Here is a 21662-nt window from a genome sequence, read left to right on the forward strand (position 1 = left end):
TACTTACAACAGGTCAGAGCATTTACGCGCTCGAGCTAAAAACGGTCAACAAATGTTGGTACAGTGTTCAGCTAATCACCCTAAAAGGCACGCAGCTAATCCTGGTCAACAGCAGAAGGTTACAATGTGGGAGCTTTCCTTAGCCTCCAACAGGCAGCCACAGACGTCGGTGTGTTTTAATTGTGTCACTAGCAGCACTTCTAGTAACAAGTTACAATTTAAGCTAATGTATCCTTTATATTTGCCTTCAGCATAGATCGAAGGTCACCGCATGGGTTCAGTTCGTGAAAAATGATTGAACCTCAAAACAGTGAGCAACCAGTTGTTTCAGTGGTCTCAATTCCCCCAATCGCCCCTTCCCAAGCACTCATGAATCTGTTAATGCAGTAAAGGGTCTAAAACATCTGTACACAATAAAACGTGCAATATAGATTTACGCTGGCGTTGCCCTTTCGTTAAACAGATACGACATAAAAACGAGCGAAGCATTTTGAAAGCGGCTCCAGGCAGCAGAAATTGCATCGTAAAATCCACGAGGGAAAGTAGATTTAGACGGACCTTCCAGGGCTCCTACAGCTAATTGGATCCATCTTTATTTTTATGAAATGTTTCCCCGGGATGGATCATTAATTCTAAACATTGGTTGGGAAAACAGTGGGTTGAGGTTAAGAAAACAAGACACCTCATTAGTAAGAACCCAGTACAAACACAACTGATGTGCTCTGCGTGTTGTACATTCCTAAACAATAGGCTGCATGTTTGCAGTCTGTGCTTTCACATCTTTTTCTCATATTAAAGGCACCCTCCTCAGCTGGATTAATCATACATCTCCAATAGTCCTAAATTATGGTCCCATAAAAGACGCAGTCTGAAGCCTAACATTAAGTTTTGTCCTATTTAACTTTAACAAATCTTTCACTTTATTTCAAATGTGAACAGGGTCTCACATGATGTGAGTGTTCACCAGGTTCTCCTTTAGAACATTCATTGGCGTCACATATTTACCCAGTTGTCATGAAAGGGGAACAGGACTTGAACAAGAAAGCCAGTCCGTGCAAAAAAATAAACAAACAAGTAAAAAAAAAAAAAAAAAAAAAAAAAAAAAAAAAAAAAAAAATTAAAAGAACCCTCAATAGATGGTCGTATCATCGCTCAAATAGCACTCCTTTTTAGGGGGAAAAGGAGTAGTATAGAGATAAAGCAGATACGCTTAAGCCTGAAATAGGTCATACCTTCACTTTAAATTGTGTTGTCAAACAGAATCAAAAATATATTTGCCAGCAGGTGCATACACAGCAGCATCTTAAAAGGCAAAGTTTAGCCACCTCAGTCTAGGAAAAGGCCAGGCATCAAATCGTTTTGAGCTGACATTGTCCTTCAGCAATGGGGTAAACAGGACCTCAAAGTAGTTAGTTCAAAGGTTGTTAATTTGCTAGATTGGAGTTCAGACTGTTTTTTTTATTAATGGCCCGTTAGCATCGGTGCCCATTTTTCACCTCTGGGTAGATGCATCCTCAAACACAGAATTTCTGCAATTAGTATGTACTCCTTCTCCAAGACTTAGCTGTGATGACTTGTTTAAACCTAACCTCTTACAAAAGTAGCAATAAATAAACGGTCCCTTTCACTATGCTATGGGTGTGAATTATTGACTCGGTGATCCAAAAAAAAGGACATTCTGCATACCCAATATTGAGTTGGTACGAGGCCAACCAAACCTGTGAAGCTGAAACAACAGCTTCCTTCGCACAGGATGCATGGTCAAGTGATGGGTTAAGGACTACAGCAGCTAACATGATGCCATGGAAACAAAGAAGGAAACTGATGGTCTTTACTCACTTAGAAAGAAATGCGCATGAATCATGTCAAAATTATTAAAATATAAACCGGAAGCTACAACATGCTCCATTTTTGGGCTCCTACCACACAGCATATCTAGAAAACACAGAATCCTGCCCACAGCGCCAGGATAAGAGCCATATCTCAAAAGTCAAAGGTCACAATGCTTGGTAAAGATTGCGGACAGTGCTAGGAACATGAGTGACTTAGTATATATTTTATACCCGACCATTAAGATGGAGGGCCTTTACTTCTGTAACTTTCCTAATACACAAGTCACGGTGCTCTATGCTGGGCTGTCGACCTCTCCCTCAAAAGGTACGCTATCCTTAGCATACTGTCATCCAGTTTGTTGAGATAAACTGAACTACTTATCCAATCCCACCCAGTCTCCACTCTCTCCTTCGATCTCCAGCGGTTTCTCCTGTACCGCAGCCTCTCGTTGCCAGCTGAGGTAGCATTAGCAAAGGCAGAATTGTTATACCGGTAGCTAATACGATACTGTAACAGAATAAAGGAACCATGTAAATGGATCTGTGTCCGGATGCTGGAGAACGCAGGGACCTTCTGGTGGCTACGCCTGCGGCTATGGCAAACATTCATAGTGTTTACATTTTATAATTCCCAAGCTGTCAGTCACAGGAAGATGCGTGAATCTGCAGAGACTGTGTGTAGAAAGAGGCAGGATTCGTTCTAAAGGTATAGGACCAATTAATAGTGGCTTTAGGTTGAGGAAGGAAATACATTTGCAAACGGATGACAGCCAATCACCACACGGCCTAAACCCCGGAATAAACAACTTGGGACCTGCACAAGACACCAACGCACACCAGAAGAGTACTAGCCTGCCGGATGCAACTGAGCGTGGGACAGACACCGAAATACTATTTCAAGACAGCAGGGGTTGCAAAAAGTTTTCTGCCCGTGTACTTACAAGCTATCGAAAGATCAAAGGGAACGGCGTGTCATAAACTTCACCCATAGCCAGAATTAATATCTTTTTATGTTTGGGGTTCGGATCATCGCTCACGAGTCTGCAGTTCAGTAAAATAGATGTCTGACGCTCCTCACTTACCAAAACAAAAGACAGGTGCAGCAATGAAGCATTATTTCAGAAGTATACAAGAAAGTACTACATGGCTTCCTACCCACCATCTCTGGATTAAACACCATCCAGAGAGGTTCCAGGTACTACAAAAGGATGGAAGCTGGGAGGGAAACATAGCATCCTGGTACATTCTGAAGCAGAACGTTATTATGGGCTTTCCTTTAACAATTAGTTACTTTAGAAAAAAAAAAAATAATAATAATAATAATAATAAACAACAACAACAACATTAATAAGAACAACAACAAATGGATACTAAGCAATGAAAAATGTCGATTGAAAAGTACATAAATTTTCCTTCAAGAAATGATTGTTTTTCAAAAGATAGGGCTGCTTTCAGTCCACTGGGCAAGGTATAACCACGAGATGCAAACATTTATTGCCTGAACGTGGTTCAAATAATACAATGGGAATCAACTTAACTCTCACAACCCAGTACTCCACGATATGAAACGAAACCGGTAACTTATTTCACATCAAATCGGATTACTAACTATGCTGTGTTCAACATATTTATTGGTTCACTACTAAAAACTCGAGAAGTAACCATTTTATTGTTTAACAATAACCTTTCATTTACTATCAGACAACTGCACAAACTGACCCTCCTGTGGGAAAAGCATGCCCTGCAAATACGCCCTCGAGGTTTGATAATTTCTCTTTGACGTTTTTGTGCTCCATTGCATCTGACGAGCACCTGCTTTTAAGTGGCTTCACCCAAAAAAAAAAAAAAAATTAAATAAAAAAGCCTTAGGGTTAGGGATCAGCGACCTCCTTACGTGCTGCAAGGTTGAACACTTATAAGGTCCCAAACATGAGACCTATCGGATATGGAAATGCTTTTTTTTGCAGCAAGGTTTGGAATTTTCCTTTTCTCAAGCGCTGCACCAACGCTGTCATGTTCTGGCCTCTGGTGCATTTGAGAACTAAAATATAACCATTCAGACCATTTAACGTTAAAAAGCAGTGTACCACCCACACCTTTTAAAATAAGTCCTACATGTTCAGTGTGTGAAGGGGGGGGGTTGGGCAAGGCCCTAAACAGGTTTAGTCCATTTAAAAGGTTTGAGTAAGGCCCTAAACGTACTTAATCCATCCAAAAAGGCACCCTGACGTACTTAATCCATCCTAAAATATGTGTAATTTGCCTTGTGACATTACGTTCTTCCTCTAAGTGAGTAAACTCCTAAAAATTAGGAGAGGGAGGAGAGGAGGAAAAAAAAAAATGAAAAAGGTAAAGCGGAGGTAAATAATATTCAGTCCTGTCACAGTCACCCCTTTGGTCTAATAGTCCTTGATCTCACGTGCAGTTTCAATGCCTAAAAGAGGGCCTAAAAAGGTGAACAGGCTGGCAGCAGTCGAAGAATTCAAAGCAAAACATGGTCTAATTTCCTTGTTTTATGTAATTTTCCTTTCAGCCTCCCAGTTATACAGTAGTTGGATTTGTCCCGGTTTTTAAATGGGCATACTGGAGTATGTTTAGTTTGCCTAAATGGAACAAATCTACCTTGACACACCTTAGTCTCACAGACGCATTGTCTCATTGTAGTTAGGTATGTAATGTATTGTCTGAATAAGAAGACATTAATGACTACTACTTTCAAAAGAGAACGTGAAAAGCAAACCAACGTTGACTGAAGGTTGGGTTAGAAAGTGTGATCAATTGAGATTCATACAGTGACCACGTTTAGCTTAATCCTCTGAGTCCAGCTGAACCAACCAGCATCCCTACACACTCCTACCTCCTTTATGAAGTCCCATGCATCTGGAAAAACATACATTTTGTCACTGAAACAAATTTGCAGCAGTGTTCAATGTGACCTTTCATTATTATATTTAAAATTGTAAACAAATAAAAGACAGACAGGAGGAGAAGGCCATCACACACTAACAGGAAGAAGCACAACGTAGTGGGATGGCAGACAAACTTTTGCGGCTGGGAATAAAGGCTAAATCGAAACCAGATGGGGTCATTACACGCTGTAACAGGAGGAAGCGCGATGTAGTGTGATGGCCAACAAAATTGTTTTCTTTGTGAAATCGCCTGGGATGGAACTAAGCATACAGGGGGAGGGACATTTCGACAAATGCACCAATAAAAAGGAAGCATTTAAGACAAGTGCAACAAAGAACGAATGGCAATAGTGGGCGTGGTTAAAAGCCCATAGATTTATTAGAACATGTCATGCAGACAGCACATGCGCATTGCCTAGGTTTGACGTAAGAAGTTTTCAGGGACAGTTTTCAGTTTTGGTGACTTCGTAGTAGAAATCCAAGTAAATAATAGTCCAGTACACTCAAAGGTGGTGGTTACTGCACAACTATCCAAATAGATCAATAAAATAAGTAGTGTTGCAGAACCTTCTCAGAAACACACATGAACTAATCAATTGAACTAACTAGTCTAAAAACAATCTGATGCTAAACAACAACAAGATTAGTTACAGGATGCCTCTGAAAGATGGGACTGTGCTATTACCACTTATAATGCCAAATGTATGGTGACAATTCACCAGTCCGTACCACATTTGCAAGCAGCACAGAGGTATCAAACAATCACCGATCTCCTTCCGGGTGAATGGACCCAAAGCTGGTGTTGAAAATGAAGTAAGACCCGCGAACAATGGAGCCCTAGGACATGTCTCTTGTACACATATCAGACATTAGAAAAGAAAGAGACAAAAACATACAAGTATAGTCACCCTTTCATCCTCACAAAGACTAGAGCACAAATGCTATTTCTTAACGATGCAAGTCCATGGATAACTTGACAGTCAATAGTTACCTTTCTAAGCAGCTCCCACGGCATTCATTTTCCAATACTATATTACTTCACCAACATAACTTTAAGCAATCGATAAAGCAATGCAAGTATGTATGTAATGTATTTCTAGAACGTGAACCTAGCCAAAAAGTGGCGACGCAAACAGCGCCCATTTCGACCTTCTGATTTAGGGACGGGCACACAGGTGCTGTATGGTCCGAATTCGACACTTACTATCAAACAAATGTAGGCATGCAAAATAGGGCTCATTTCTCCATTGTGACATCTTTTTACACAAACTAATGCGTGCTTCTGGGCAAGACAGTATAACATTCTGCTGGCAAGATAGCGAATCCACCCCTCCAGGTTTATTTTATAATTATTTATGTATTTTTTTAAATATGCCAGGAATTGAGCATTAGGTGACAAGCAAGTGCTCAGTGAATAAAACCCCTCACCAACATGCCCCCACTCCAACCACCTCAACTGTAATATGAAGGTTTAATGCTTTTAACGTTGTAGAAGGCAGCAGCATCAGTGATCCATTGTTAGATAGAGCCCATTATATGTAAAAAAATGCAATAGGAGGTTTTGTTCGTGCTTTACAAACCTGGACACAATAAAAAAAAAAATAATGACAAATACATGGGCATTTCTATAAAGGAAACTCATGCATTAAGATACCACAGTGTCATGCACCGTAGCACAAAGTAACAGCACTGGCATAGTGCATAAGTCTCACTTTTGGGCCCTTATAATTATTTAGCCATGCAGCACATTAAACCTTTATCACAAATAAACTGTTTGTGCCTTCCTTCATATAGAACATCTCCTAGCTGGCACCACAATAAAGATAGCATTTGGAAGAAATGTTCATGTAACCATATAGTCATTCCCTAGAGGGCGTAACCACATGGAGAGGGGCAGATAGCACTGCAATGTAACCATATAGTCAGCCCGTAGAGGGCATAGTAGAGGGCACAGTGCATTATACATTTTCAGACCTAGCAGGTCTGCTAGAATATTATTACAAACAAGGCTCTAACAACACAAACTACTCCCAGCTGTAAAGCAAAAGCTCCAGCCATGAGAGAGGGATCAAAAAGATATTGAATGGTGAGAGGATAGGATTTTGGCTCCCCACCTTGTGACCCTGAAGAGAAGTTGGACAGAGAGCACGTGATGTTGAACGTTTTGGTGGTGGTCCCATGGTCCTAGGACCACCGCAGGCTGCGTTATGGGCAAAAATGTGTTGTAAAAGGAATACCTCGTAAAGTATTATGAGGTAAGTTTCCCAGAATGCAGTGAATATTGTAGTATCAGCTCTTCTGCTGTAACAGGTAAAGCCAAGTTGAGGGTTTCCCTTGTGTTTTTTCCTATTTAAAAAAAGGTGTCAGCTTGTTTATTTTTCAACTACTAAACATAAAAAGAAATTAGGAATGGGGTTGCAAATTTAACCGGTGCTCATGTAAAGCACTCTAATCTTCCAGTTAAGTTTATACTATATAAATAAATGTAAAAGACACCCCCCCCTTCAGCTTGCAGCCTTTGTTAAGTGCAGACACCACAAAGAAACAGTGAGATCCCAGAGGAAGAAACAACGTTCTGCCACGAGCACAAAGCAGAGAGGCAAAAGAAACTGCAATCAAGAGAACAAAGAACCTAGAATGCAGCAGCCAGGCTCATCCTTGGCATCCCCAGACACAGCCACATCTGCTTCCACCTCAAAGCCTTACACTGGCTCCCGGTCAACAAATGCATCACCTACAAGCTTCTGACATACACCTACAAGGCATTACACAACACAGGACAAGCCTATCTCAACCACTGCCTCATATTCTACGCACCCAACAGACAACTCCGTTCTTCCCAGGACATGTAACACGCTTCCTGTCAAACTCAGACAGACTGCATCACTGTAGTAGTTCAGGAAGGACCTCAAGACCTGGCTATTCAATTGAACAGCAACCGTACAACAGCACCTTAAGACCCCACGGGTGATCAGCCGCAGTACAGAAAATAGTAGTGAGCCATATACCTTAGTGTTGGCAGATCGTGCAATAATCCATGTAACTGGGTCAGTCTCCAGGGTGGGAACAAAACAGCCTGAAGGCGGGAGAAACCTTAAGCATTTACCTAACAAACCAAAGGAATTTTGAAAGGCAGGACAAGAAACGAATGAAAGTGATGGACGTGGTGAAAGCCCACAGAAGTAAATTCCAGCATGTAGAGGGACCGTGCAAGCTCACTGCCTATGCTTGACCTAACAAGGATAAGAGATAAGCAGAATAGCACGGCCCCGTATCAATGTACCTGCAAAGTAAAATGTGTGATGCCTCGTGATCAGTAAATATTACACATGTGGGTGTTGTAGTTTTGTTTCCATGTAATTATACTAAAAGATGAGACAACAAGGATCTGCAGGTGAAACAGTCAGGACCGGAAAATGCGTCCATAGTGAGCCGAGCTGGCCACCCTATTCCAATTTTCCTAAATCTACATGACAGAGAGACTAGATGCTCTACTATTTTATGCTATCACATTTTTTATGAAATAGGTCACAACATCACGCAACTGGCATCTAGAAAGTGTAGAAAACACTGTATTCTATACAGTGAAAATGGCTACCTTTCCATGAAGGGGCAATATAATGCATCACATAACACGATTTTTCAATACTTTTAACAGAACTAGTCATGCACTGGCAAAGTCAATCACGTCTCCCACTCAGCATAGGCAAAGTGGACCAAATGCTTTTGCCAATGCATGTTTTTTCCTCTTCATTAGGATAGGAAGACCAAACAGTTGGGGGGAAACACAGTATAAAGCAACAATGCCCCTTCTCAAAATTTTACTCTAAAAAATGTTTGGTCGTACTAATACAATTACATTCTTTTTGTGTTTGTGGTGGCCTTGAGTACAGTACAGTCTGTTGCTTAACTATATGAATGACTGTCCTGCAGTATTTCTTCCCTTTCTCTGCATTCCTGTTTTACATCCAGGTATTATTGGCAAAAATTTTAGCTGATTAAGATGTTTCTATATGGTTTCTTCTCCATTGCATGTTTATTCTCTTGGTGGTGTCATGTGCCAGCCATTTTAAGATACCTTATGCCTTTCATGCACATCATTTCCTTTGGTGAATGGTGAAAACCAGCGACTCCTGAACCATCCGAGTGATCAGGACTATCAGTTGTGGACAGAGATTAGGCACTCAACCATCAAGTTGGCATTTACACGTCTTTGCGGGTTCTTTTTTCACCTACCTATTGGCAGAGAAGCAGCTTTACCATGTTTATTCCTCAGTCATGCTGCATTTGCTTGTTAGGTCAAGCACAGCAGCATGGAAGCGTTGCTTTTCAACCTGTTGTAATCTATTCTGTGGGCTTTAACGATGCCCAGTACTTTCATTTGTTCTTAGGCCTGCCTTTCAAAAATTCATTGATGTCATTGGTACGTTCGTCTTGCCTTGAGGCTGTTTTGTTACCGTCTTGGAAACTGACCCCGTTAGATGGATCATTGCACATTCAGATAGCTTTGTGGCAGTGCACTATTTTCTCTTTTCCTCGCACCTTCACTCATGGCTGTATGTTTCTTCATCTTCCTTGGTTTCGGGCATCTTGCTGTTTTTTTGCGGGGTCTTTTTTTTGTTGCACTTTTATGGAGTTCGAACTGGACACAAAGGTACTGGAGCGCTTTACATGAGCACCAGTTACATTACACAAGAACACATTCATTTTTGGTAGCAAGGGGAGTTTAAGTTATTTGCCCAGAATGACAGGATGTTGAGCTGGCACCAATTCTCAAACCATGTTCCCCAGCTCCAAAGTCAGCAGCTCTGGCCCTTACGCCACATCCTCTCTCAAGGTTCTTTGTCTGATGCGTGTGTTGGTGCAGTCTTGGAATAACTTTCTTTTTTTTCTTTTTTTATAGCACTTGGTAATACAGGTTCTACCATTTCAAAACACTGCAAAGCAGGTGCCATTCTTAACAAAATTACCATAATTCATTTGCATTGACGTTGCAGAGATCAAAAACCTATGTCAAGATTGTAATATGTGACATTCTCATTCTGTCAGGCCCTTTGTAGTGGGTGCTTTAACCAAGTGACTTGAATAGAGCTTAATACTAGGCAATAGCACGTGCTCTTGATAACCTCCGGAGGGTCACCAACCAAGCACATAGGTTTGTTCTAGGCAAGAAGATGGTGAAAGATCTTGTCTCCAAAATGGTGGCAAAGGAGTACTGACTCCAGACCTAAGCACTTCACGGCCTCAAGCTTGATAGCAAAAAACATCTAGCCTTTGGATGTATATTGTGCCTCTTCAAAAAGAGCTCAGCGCAAACTCAACACAAAGATATTACAGCGCTTTACATGAGTGCTGGTTACATTACACAAGAACACATCAGTTTTGGTAGCAAGGGAAGATTATGGGGTCAGTGAGACTGCTGACCCCACCCCGCTCTGTGACAAGGTGTCACTGACTGGCACTCGGCCCTCGGAACCTCAGGCTTAGAACTGAAGCGCCCAGGTCCAAGGAAATCAATGATGCACCTCCTCTTCACGAAGGGGATGTCCTCAAGGTGCTTCGCCAGGGTGAAGAGGGAACGCCCACAGGATCTGTGACTTCCTTAGCCCAGAAAAGTTCAGTTCAGGAAGCCAGAAGGCATTTATGGCATGTCTAGCTCCTGGCTGCCTGACCTGAGAATAAAGAGTGTCTGTCAGGCTGACCTTTGCTCAGTCTGACAGACATTCTTTATAGCAGCCAAAAGGTGACGGGGCGTGGCCCCTCAGCCCATTGGGACGGTCGGCTGACTGAAGGGAACTTTACCCAACAGAGCCTAATCTGAAGCAGCTTCACACAACAGAGGAGACATAAGGGGTCAATACACCTTTAGCGGCACCAACCCCACATATGACATTCCCTTCTCAGTATCAAATCTATAGAGTTTTCAGAAGTCCAGTTGAGAAGCAGAAACTTCTGTAGCGTAAGCTCGCCAATGCACCCGGCAATTGTACTACATACATTTGAGACTAATAGGGATGCCTGTTTGGGTGATGGCATATGGGGGTGTGGGGGGAGACTCCACTCTACTCAAAAATGTGCATGCAAGTAATCATGGAGAAGGTTAACAAATTACCTCCTTACTTAGTTCTAGCTTTGCTTCAGTACTTGTACCGGACAAATCAACAATCAAGACAAACAAAAGGACATTTGGAATCCCTGACCTTTCAAATGATGGAGTGTCTCACAACTCCAAGGCAACATGCGTGACATTCACAGGGGAAATTCACCTTCTTTGGGACTAGCCTGTGCAAAGCCGTTACATAGTAAAAAGAACATGGTCCGCGGACAAACAAATCAAAGGCAACCTAGGGACAGCAGAAAAGCAACTAATACTGGGCAAAGAACTCCATTATCATTTACGATTTCCTGGTACTTCCCTCCAGCAGGGGTGTTAACACCAAAATAAAAGTTAACTATGACAAAAGCACATCTGATAGTAAATAATACATACAAAACATCAGTAATGAAGGCAAGGCCAGAGAAATCTAGACACGACTTGGTTCATGCACATCAATAAGCAGAACACACAAAATTGTGAAATACAGTACGCCTTTTTCTACAGGCGAGATGTTTTGTTAAAAAAATAAATAAATAAATAAAAAAAGTACTGCTACAATCTACCACAAGCACAGTGAATTCAGAAAGCATCATGCTGAAAAAAATGCAGTTTCCTAATGAAGAATACATCCAGCTGTGAGCCCTGCTGCTAAACATAGGCCGCACTTATAAAAGAAAAAAATAGCTAATCAAAAATAAACTCACGAAACTCTTGAAAATGTCAGTGCCTGATTGTAATAGCCAGCCATTTGTATCATAAGAAGCCTGGAGTATGCCTTGGTTAAGCATGAGGGGCACCTAGACATGCGGATCCCGTTTGTTTTTCTCTTGAGGGTTCAGTAAACATATAGATTTGGACTCATGTCACTGAACAGAACGTGGCTATCAAATTATTTTCTCGTAAGTATATATCAACAGAAAATAAAAACCTGTGTTTTTTTGTAAGTAAGATGTTTTGAAAATATCTTCTCTAAGCAGAGAAGCTAGCCATACTAATAAAGAGTTACAACACCTCCTATAGGGTAGTTATTGCTACATAAATGTAATTACAATACATATACAATATGTAATTCACACTATTAAATGAGAAATCAACTGTAGTCCATACAGTATTTTACTGCTTGACATGCTTACAAATCAAGTAAAGCAAAACTGCTAAGGGTCATGTCCATTACTGTACCAGTCCACAGCAAATAAACCACACATCCTCAACTCAGACACAGAATAACTGTGGAAATCTGCCACATACCGCTGGCCAACAAAAGATGTTTATTTAGTTCACCACTACAGGTCTGACTAGCTACACACTAGGTTTCCTTCTTAACACCTCACAATGGCACTCAGACACAGGAAGATATTAACCATGCCTATCCCAGCAGATCTCTCCACTATTTCTCCCTCTAACCTATATCTGATCAGGATCATAATCTTTAATAAATATATCAGGAATGGACAACCCAGTGCAGTAACTAAATAAGTTGACTATGAACATAAGAAATACAAATCAAAGGACCTGCAGAGCTGTTCAAAGCTGCCAAACGTACTGAAAACCATAAACTGGGCTGCTATCTCTAACACTTCATCCATCATACTGCATTCCATTACATGCAAACCACACCTCAGTGGTCCTCATGCATGACAAGCAAACACTTCCACACACAGAATCAAAACAAAGACAACAAACCCTACATGGTGTGGAGTGCTATCCGTGAAGACAAGCACTTCAGCACCCCACATGGAGATAGTAAACACTATAGATTGTGTGTGTGTGTGTGTGTATATATATATATACACACACACACAAATCACAAAGTACACGGCTTCATAATAAAACAGAAGTTTCAAATCTATGATGTGAAAGGATGAATGAAAGTAACCATGCTTAAATTTCCACTGTTGTGCTCATTAGGCAGAGAAACTTTCAGTGAGGCCCACACCATAAGCAGGCTGTGATGGCTGGTAGGTGTGTACTAGCTAGGAAGCAACTGAGCGGTAAAAAAAAAAAAAAAAAAAAAAAAAAAAAAAAAAACCACTGACATGCCAAAGATATGATTGAAGTTAGTTTACAAGGATAGGTACTGGTGCAATCCTATTGTGTAGAAGAACAGTGTTCCTTGAAGAGTCCTCACTTTTTTCTGAACCGCAGGAAAGCTAATATTGGTGAGGATGCGGTTCTATACCCTGGGGGCAGAGATGGCCTGTTCTTAACTATTTCTTCCATTTTTTCATATATAGTCTGGTAATGTGCAAGCTTATAGTTTGCTTTGTATGATTGGTTTATTTGCTTGGGGGCGAGGGGGGGGGGGGATTTCTGATGATAGTGTAGGTGAGGAAGATAGTCTTCAAGATGATTTACCTTCCAGGTGTGACAAGGCCAGGGCTTCAATGAAGCTGCTTGCTAGAAAAAGTGGTTTCCGTTTATGTTTTTTTCTAAACTACGAGACAGCACTGGTCTTTCTTGGGGGGTGTTCTTGGAAGATGTGATGTGATGTGATGTGATGTGAATCGAAGTGGTTTCTCATTATCTGTCGGTTGAAGCAGTCATGGCTTATGACAGGCTTTACTTTGGTTGTTATGGCAAAATAGGAGGAGTTCTGTTTTCGTGGAAATGAGCTTTATGTAAGTAATTCCGATAAAGTTCTGGCAGAGCTAGGAAGCAGCTCGATTTGTTTAAGTTAATGTACCAAATGGATTTTAATGTAAGGCTGTAGGTTGAAAGTCTGCATAATGAGGGATACTAATGATGCTGTTGCTGAGGATGGATGAAAGAGGTTGCAAGTATAGAATGAAGTTAGTAGAAGATATCCATATAACATTCCGCAAGCGATGGGGTGGGGGGTGGTTAATGATCTAGCAGTTCTAACTTGTACGAAGTATTACCAAAGTGTAAAGTGAACCACTATATGACAGTGTCTGAGAAGCCCATGTGTGGTTCCACATTAGTCTATGTTCCCAACAAAAACTGGTGCGAAGCACACTCTTTACCAATAAGAGATATCTATATTGCCATCTCCCAAATTCTTACAATAGTTGGGTCACCAAAGTAAGTTAGTGACAACCATAAAACAGCTATCCAGGTTTATGTTAACCAAACAGGGAATATCGACTTATAGATCTGATTTGTAACTAATGAATACCCAACACACACATTACACGTGACTGCTACTCTTGTAAAGACCTAGAAACCTTGTTACAACCACATATGCTTCCCAAATTATTCTAGCACTGGTGTCAGTAGTGTTAATTATCCAGAATGAATGTACAAAATAATTTAAACCTTCACTATTACTATCTGGACTACCCTCAGATATGAGCAAGCGACAGCCAATAAGAATAGCCAGCAGGTGATCAGATGTCGGATTTCAGTATTTTGAATTCCACAGTCAATTACAGCGCAACAAACATGCAGTACAAGAAAGGTCAGTGCTGGAAAAGAAAAATCTAAATCACAAAAATCATGACGCAGCAAATTAATCACATGGTACTATGTCTTATCTTCAGTACTAACATCCAAGAAGTACTATCCACCCTTGGAACCTTTCTTGTCATTCTCAGAGCAATTCGAAGACTTGGATGAGGTAGGCTCTCTCAGGTAATGAGACATGCTTCACCATTTGCAACCTCATCCCACCCCAGTAAAATAATGCTAGCAGGGGAGACTCAACCTCAAGGGGGACTACCTTGAGGAAGTTCTTATAGATAACTGGATTGCAGAGAAATATCCAGACAAGTAAATGGACTAAAAACACATTGGGATAAAAAACAAGGGTTCCTTTATTTAGTGGCATCCTGGTATGAAAAATAATACTAATAGAAAGTATTAATTCAGTACTTAAAGGGTACTTTATATCGTGGTGAAAAGCCTTAATAACGGGTCCATCACTATGCATAACGTTAAGATCTGAATTACAAGTAACGTTGCACCTGTATGGGGCCTTACTGAACCTATCAAAACACTGAAAATTGACAGTGGTATAAGTATTTTAGGTTACCTGCTGAGGGAACAACTTCGTTCAAGCATACAGAGTTTGAACATAGTCTTGTCTTCATCTATCGAGCCCACGGGGCTTCCCACAAGCCCCAAGTGTCACGTCTAGTGACACAAGAGAGGGCCAGCCCTAGAAAGTAAACAGTTGTTGCATGCTGAAGTAACAATGAACTGCTATACCGGGCCCGGAAGTGTTTGTGGACACTCCCGTCGGCCTATTGTGTGGGGAAAACAATAGCAGCAGGCGGGCAGCCTCACCAACCCCGCCGCTTCATTAATTAAAGTGGCTCGAGTAGCGACTTAGTTCGCAGCTTCGTCTTCGAAATATGTTTACCAGTCAAACTACTTTTCGGTGTATTCGTTACTATGCGGGTTCTTTTCACGACAAACGGCCTCTGAGGTCCGGAGAGAAATGTGTCCCGACCGAAAGGCAGGTGGAGACGGGCTTTTCACTCACGCCCAAACTGAACAAGCAGGTTCCTGAGCTTCGTAACCCAACCCCGCAAGCGAGCTACACCCAGAGACTCAGCTCAGCGTCATCACCGACTCTTCGGGCTGTCCACAGCCTAGTTTGTTGGAATGGAGGCCTGAGGACATGGGGCACTGTTAAGGCTTCCAGTGTCCTCTCCTAACACACGCGCACCCTCCTGTCACCCCACTGCGTGAAGGTATTCTTCGCAGGGCACGAGGGCACTGTGAAAACTGCTCGTGTGCTCCCTCCTACGACACACACGCAGCCCACTGCGCGAGCTCAAGCTTCCCGTGGCATGGGGGCGCTCTGAAGGCTTCCCGGTGTCCTCTTCTAATCTACCACACAGACACCAGGCCCTACCCACAGACCACACTGTATGAACGCATTACTCCCATCGCAAGGTATCCTCTCAGTCAAGCCAAGGTAGTGCGCAGGACTTTTCCACCGGGCACGCGGTCATTCACTGTGAAGACTTATGATGTATTCTGCTCACCCACAACACTGCATAATAAACAAACATTTGAATGCCATAGGTCTCGCATATTTCGAACACTCACCTTTTGACAACAGCGCCCACGAGTAAAAACAAAAAAGAAAACATGAGTGAAAACCGAGAAAATGCAAAATAAAAGAAAGTTGGTTTTAAAAAATACAAATATTACAGTTTTGTTTGCCCTCCTGAACATGTTTTTTTGCTAGTCACAGGCCTTCTGTGTGCGGGCACTGGATGTTAAAAAGAGGAAAATACTACCTCGATCACGTCGGGAGTGAAGGACTGACACTAATTGATTTATAATCAAGTAGTGTTTGATCCCTGCTCCATACAGAGAAATGGAAATTATGCCAGGCATGCCTTGACAGTCTGTAAAGAAGATTGCCACGCAAACCAACAAATGGTGAGCAACAGCCGGGGTCCAATCCTGAAACAACAGTGTCTTGCATGCCCTTGTAGGCTCCACGCTAAAAAGGACAGAATAACGCTGACATGACTAGGGGTGTGTCTAACTAACCTTCTCACAATGCTGCTCTGGAGGTACAAAGGCATCTACAAGGAGGAAAGGGAGTAAGCTATTCCCAAAGACACCCACATGTGTGCAGGAAGGCATTAGGCTAAGTAACAATTAACCAAGAGAACATACGAGTTAAACATGACAGCACCGTTCTGAACATAGCGAGTGGAGTACAGAGATTGCTTATAGTAAACAAGTAAGTAGAAAGACATCCTTACAATAAATAAGTTGAAAGACATGGTAGCGCTCCCTTCAGGATTGAAATAAGCTTTTCTTCTATGAAAACAACACAAATGTCTTAAAAAAAAAAAAAAAAAAAAAAAAGAGATTTCGAGACCTGCAGTATCACTCGTGGAGGCGAAATATCTGTAGTCTCTTCTGCAGCTAGCAAAACTGTGGGATTAGTGAAATGGAAACATGCGCCCCTCCCCTGCCTACAGGCAAGACAGGACTGGGGAGTTTTAAATCAGAGTCTGAGAAGACCTGTCAGCCCCACGATAAAAAAAGAATACACTGCTGGAATGCAGTCAAGAGCAGTGATGCGAGATAAGAGCGGGCGATGGTAAAAAGAAAACATGTAACTGGTTCCAATCGCAGTGGCATGTGCAGGGACGGGGTGGAGTAAAAGGGCTGTCTGGGGGACAGACATTGTTAACAGTAGTAGATATTCTCCCGCCAGCTTGCAAGGACGCTCCGAGGGATACAGGCACTACAAGGAAAAAAAAAAAAAAAAAACACACATGCGTCCGCCCCTCCCCCAGAAAAGCAAACACTATCGGCAGACATCCCAGCCATGACCTCATTAGAAAGAACTGCGCCTGGGGTGGGGGCCAAGGGTGTTTACCCTCACCCCATGCCACAACTCTGCCAGGTTCTGCTCCAAAAGGTTTATTCGGATAGGAAATCAGCGTTAAAAAATAAATAAAACAACACAGAACAGTCAAACACAAGTGTAAAAGAGTAGTATGGCGACGCTCAATAAAACAAACATGTTAAGGTACCGCTAAAATATATTACTGCCAGGCACATTTTACTCTAGCCCTGGCCACCAGAAATGGGCCATGGTACAACACAGATCACTACTTGAAAGGGGAGTTACGGAATAAACATGATTTTATTTGTATATACACTTTTTGCTGGTTTCAGCAGAGCACGCAGCTTGAAGTGCCGATAGAAATAAAGCCCAACAGCACCCATTCCACATTAATCACATTTCATGTATTTTTTTGCGAGGTGTATTACTGTCCACTCATTATATTTAAATGAACTGATCATTAATGGAAAACTTTATACACGCACCATCAGAGATGATAAAATTCTTGTGTCCGGGGCATTTTAAAGCGAATAAACGGCAGTTTAAGAATATCACAGAGCACCTACACGTGTAATTTTTCACATTGCAACTGGTGGTTTGCTGCCACCTGGTATCTGATCTCGATATTAGCATTATAGATCGAATGAAGAAAAACAAATTAAGACTTCAAGCCGTGAACGGACAGCGTGTGAACGTCGGTGATGCCGTGACCTGACCATTTATGTGTCAAACTCTTGCTCCCCAGAACCGTGTCCAGCCATTATATTACATATATCACACACACCCAAAAGCAAGTGGCGTAGTAGCACTCCCCGAACTCAGCAAATCGCAACCAACGACAACTGAAGGTGCTGGTGGTATAGTAAAGGCAAATCTGACAGACGAGGCAGATTCAACGAGGTTGGGAACGGGGCGGGGGTGAACAAGAGCCACCCAGCGGCACGTGACGGGGAGGCACAACTTAAAGGAGTGGTTGCGAAGAGTTGTCACCCCTGTATGGGAGTTGAGGTCTACCACTTATGTCTGGTAAAGAAAGAGGGTGGAGAAGACGGGTTTCCAGGAGAGGCAGCCCTGAATGTAGTGTAAGGCTGAGGATAACGTGCTAATACCGCTAACTGGAAGGGCCCGGCTACACCACCCGTGGGTGGCCAGTGGGAGTGGCGAAGTGCAGAGCAACAGCCCATGGTAGGAGGTTAATAATAAAAAAAAAATAAAAAAAAAAGAGAAAACATGATTTGGATTCGAGAGCCACACCTGGTACATAGTATGAGGGAAAGCAGTGTACCTATCCCTGGCATGCAACGAACAATTCCCCGAAATCAAAAGGTAATATGACCACACTTGCCAGGGAGTAGAAAGTAAAGCGAAACCCAGTGGGTGAGACCCCCTGACAAACCCGGGAGATGAAAGCTACCCACTTTGGAGGCAGGAAAACACACTTGCCAGAGCAGAAGTCAAACGAAACCTTTCAGGTGGGGTAGAGGGCGGGGCGAAAATGCCACTCCTGGGAAGTAGAAGGGCGACCCTTGACACGGGGGCATGAAGGCAACCACAACAGAGACCGGAAAAAACACACCTGGCGGGGAGGAGAAGGGAAAGCGACCTCAGGCAGGGTGCAGGTACTCCAGGTACACCGCAGGGCCGGGGAGGCACTTTTCGCAGCAGGGGGACATTTAAAGGGAGGGGGCTGCGAGGGAGCTAGCAGGGGTGCGAGCAGGTGGCAGCGCTCGCTCCACGCGCGGCTGACCCGTGCGGTAGTTTCCTGGGTGAGGCGCAGCTGCGCTCCCAGGCAGGTTCCGGTTTTGCACCTGCGCCGCCTCACGGTTAGGGCTCAGTCCATGCGCGTAATTTACCTCGGCGGACGGGTAGGAAACGGAGGGATCCCGGGACTGGATCTGGAAGGTTCGGGTCGTCCCCTGGCTGCGGCGGCCGTTGGTCTCCACTCCCCACTCTCCGGACTGAAAACTCCTTGAACAAAAGGCGAGAGGGCTTGACAGCCAGGATAGAGCCCCACCTCCGCCAATGGGAGGTGCCCTCCCTTCCCGTTCGGCCAATGATTGCCGCTTCTCTTGCTCGGGTCCGCCCTCCGCAGGATGAAACAATGGGACGCCCTTCTTTCAGTTGGATCCCACCCGATCCATCAAACGTACGGTGGAAGGCTTAGACGTGGAGTGCTGAGCTTCTTGATTGGCGGAAACTTGAGTCAAGTAAGGTTTGTGGCACCAGATATGCCCGCCTCTGTGCTTTTAGACTCGTGTGGTAGGTTGAATCAAACGTCTGTTAAGGTGCAAGTAGCCAAACATTGAGGGAAGGTGGGGGCTGCTTGGCTACTGCTCTACAGGTGGGAAGACGGTGCTAGTGCCACACCTAAGTGACGTCATTTTCCGGAAAAGTGCGGTGAATCATATGTTTGGCGAGACAAAATCGCACTAAAAGACACTGCAGTGCTAAAATAGTGTTTTGAGCAAAAATTGGAAGGTAGAACGTGACAGTTTTTACACGTAGCAGCCTCCAAATACATAAATGCCAAGGTTTCAGAACAAGAGGTTTTAAAAAACTCGGGAGAGTGTTGTTTTCCATGTTGAATTCTGTTCTGTTGAAGATGAGGCAATTTCAGATGGATGACAAATAAAATAAAGTCATTTTTGGCTTAAAATAAGTCCCTTGCCTGAATCGGGCCTGTTGGTATGAATGCAGGTAGCAGTATTTCTACTTATAGCTATGTAGTAGATCAGCGAATCTCAGATCTGTAGCCAGTTACGTGCCAACAGGAAGCAGGCGAATGAACGCATCGATGCTCTTAACTGTTCATCTCTTGTTTCAGGCCAACGAGGAAGGCAATGTGAGTCCCATTAGCTACGTAATTCTACAGAACAAAATTATCTTGAGTTTGAGAATTTTCGAAAGCACGGAGTAATGATCTGCTTATCACACCCAGTATATAGCGCAAACTCGACACGAAAGTATTGGAGCACTTTAAATGAGCACCAGTTATGTTACACAAGGACACATTCTTTTTTTTGGTTGGCACAGTGTGATTAAGTGATTTGCCCAGAATCACAGGATGTTGAGATTACGCCATTTGCTACTTACTAGATCCAATTGGCTACTGGTACTGTCCGTTTGAACTTCTCAAAGTTCTGCAGGACTGGAGCATATAAAAGCACTGCTGTCAGATACCAGATTCTGACCTCCAAGCTTTATTCAAATGCAATCAACCTTATTCATGGAAGCTGGTACAAAATGCCATCCAGTCAGCCACCAGGTCTGGCTTTTTAGTAGAGCAGTCAAAAGAGAGGTCCCACTCCTGCACATCTTCCTCTTGCGTTATGAAGTCTAACAACTGGATGAACAGTTAGTTATCTGCTAGAATAATGGTTTTTAACCTGGGACCAGGGATTCCTGGAGCTATGGGGCACATACTCTGGGGGTCCAAGACTCTTTAAAAAAATGAATAATATTTGCAGATTAATAAAGTATACCTGCATTAATACGGTGAACATTTTAAAACGATTTGTAAATACGAAAGAATTTGAACTTGGAAGCTAAATATTAGGCTGGTATCATTAGCTTGATTTATAAGAGCAACTCAAGTACAACAATATTATGGAAAACTGGTGACCTCAATTAAAATACTAAAAAGCACTGAAAAAAAGCATACATTTGGAACAGAAAGATCAAGGGATATGCTAGAGACTATCATATCCCTTTGTCTTTTAGAAAAAAAACACATTTTGAAACGCTCCAGCGTTCCCATTAAAATTCAAATTTAGATTTTTGTATATCCTTTGTTTCTGTAAAAAAACAAAAATCATATTTGATGTATTTGTTTAATGTTTACTTGTTTCTGTGGTTTTGATTATTGTTTTGTGATTCAAATCATAGAAATTGTTCAGGTGGGGGTCCCCAGTGTCCAGTAATCATTCATTGGGAGTCCCCAGAAATAAAATTGTTAACAACCGCTGTACTAGAATACCCCATGCCACATGCTCAATAGATCATTACCGCCTGTGCCCAGTGCAAGCACTGGAATTCCTAGAATCATCCTCTGCCTATGACTGTATCTTCCCTCATGTGTGGCTCATGTTCTCACTTTTGGGAAATAAATAGACCATCCATAATAACTGCCTGTGTCCAGTGCATTCCAGCCATTCTGATACATGGTTGGATCTATAGAGACCCACTTAAGCAGCCATACTCAGACTTAATCAGGGAGATTCAACAATAAATTAATTTAAAATGCATGCACTCCATCTCTGTCACCTCTTCCTCCTATTACATGCTGAGACACAGTAACCCAAGGTATGAGCACCACTCTGATCACTCAATCACATCTAAACACTTCCAGCAAAGGACGCACTGCTGCTTCAACATCCTTACACCCAATCACCCCCATAGTTTGCCATACTACCTACACAAATAAGCTTTGCTGACTCGTGAATTAAGTGCTATATAAATGGGTCTAGAATAAAATACAAAAGATGCACATGCTTTTTGATCAGATGTATGTTTCGTTTTTTTTTTTAAACAAATATTTCAAC

At 42.5% G+C, this 21662-nt stretch overlaps 1 protein-coding gene across 1 annotated transcript in view; it reads right to left on the reverse strand.

Annotated features, from left to right (window-relative positions):
- The window catches only part of JUP (junction plakoglobin), a 127230-nt gene extending 108125 nt beyond the window's left edge, over nt 1-19105 (reverse strand). The window contains exon 1 of the mRNA XM_069237656.1: nt 18975-19105. The gene's annotated coding sequence lies outside the window, so the exon portion shown is untranslated. The remainder of the gene's footprint in view (nt 1-18974) is intronic.
- Between the last annotated feature and the right edge of the window lie 2557 nt (nt 19106-21662).

This window comes from Pleurodeles waltl, chromosome 6 (assembly GCF_031143425.1).
Source record: "Pleurodeles waltl isolate 20211129_DDA chromosome 6, aPleWal1.hap1.20221129, whole genome shotgun sequence".
NCBI lineage: Eukaryota > Metazoa > Chordata > Amphibia > Caudata > Salamandridae > Pleurodeles > Pleurodeles waltl.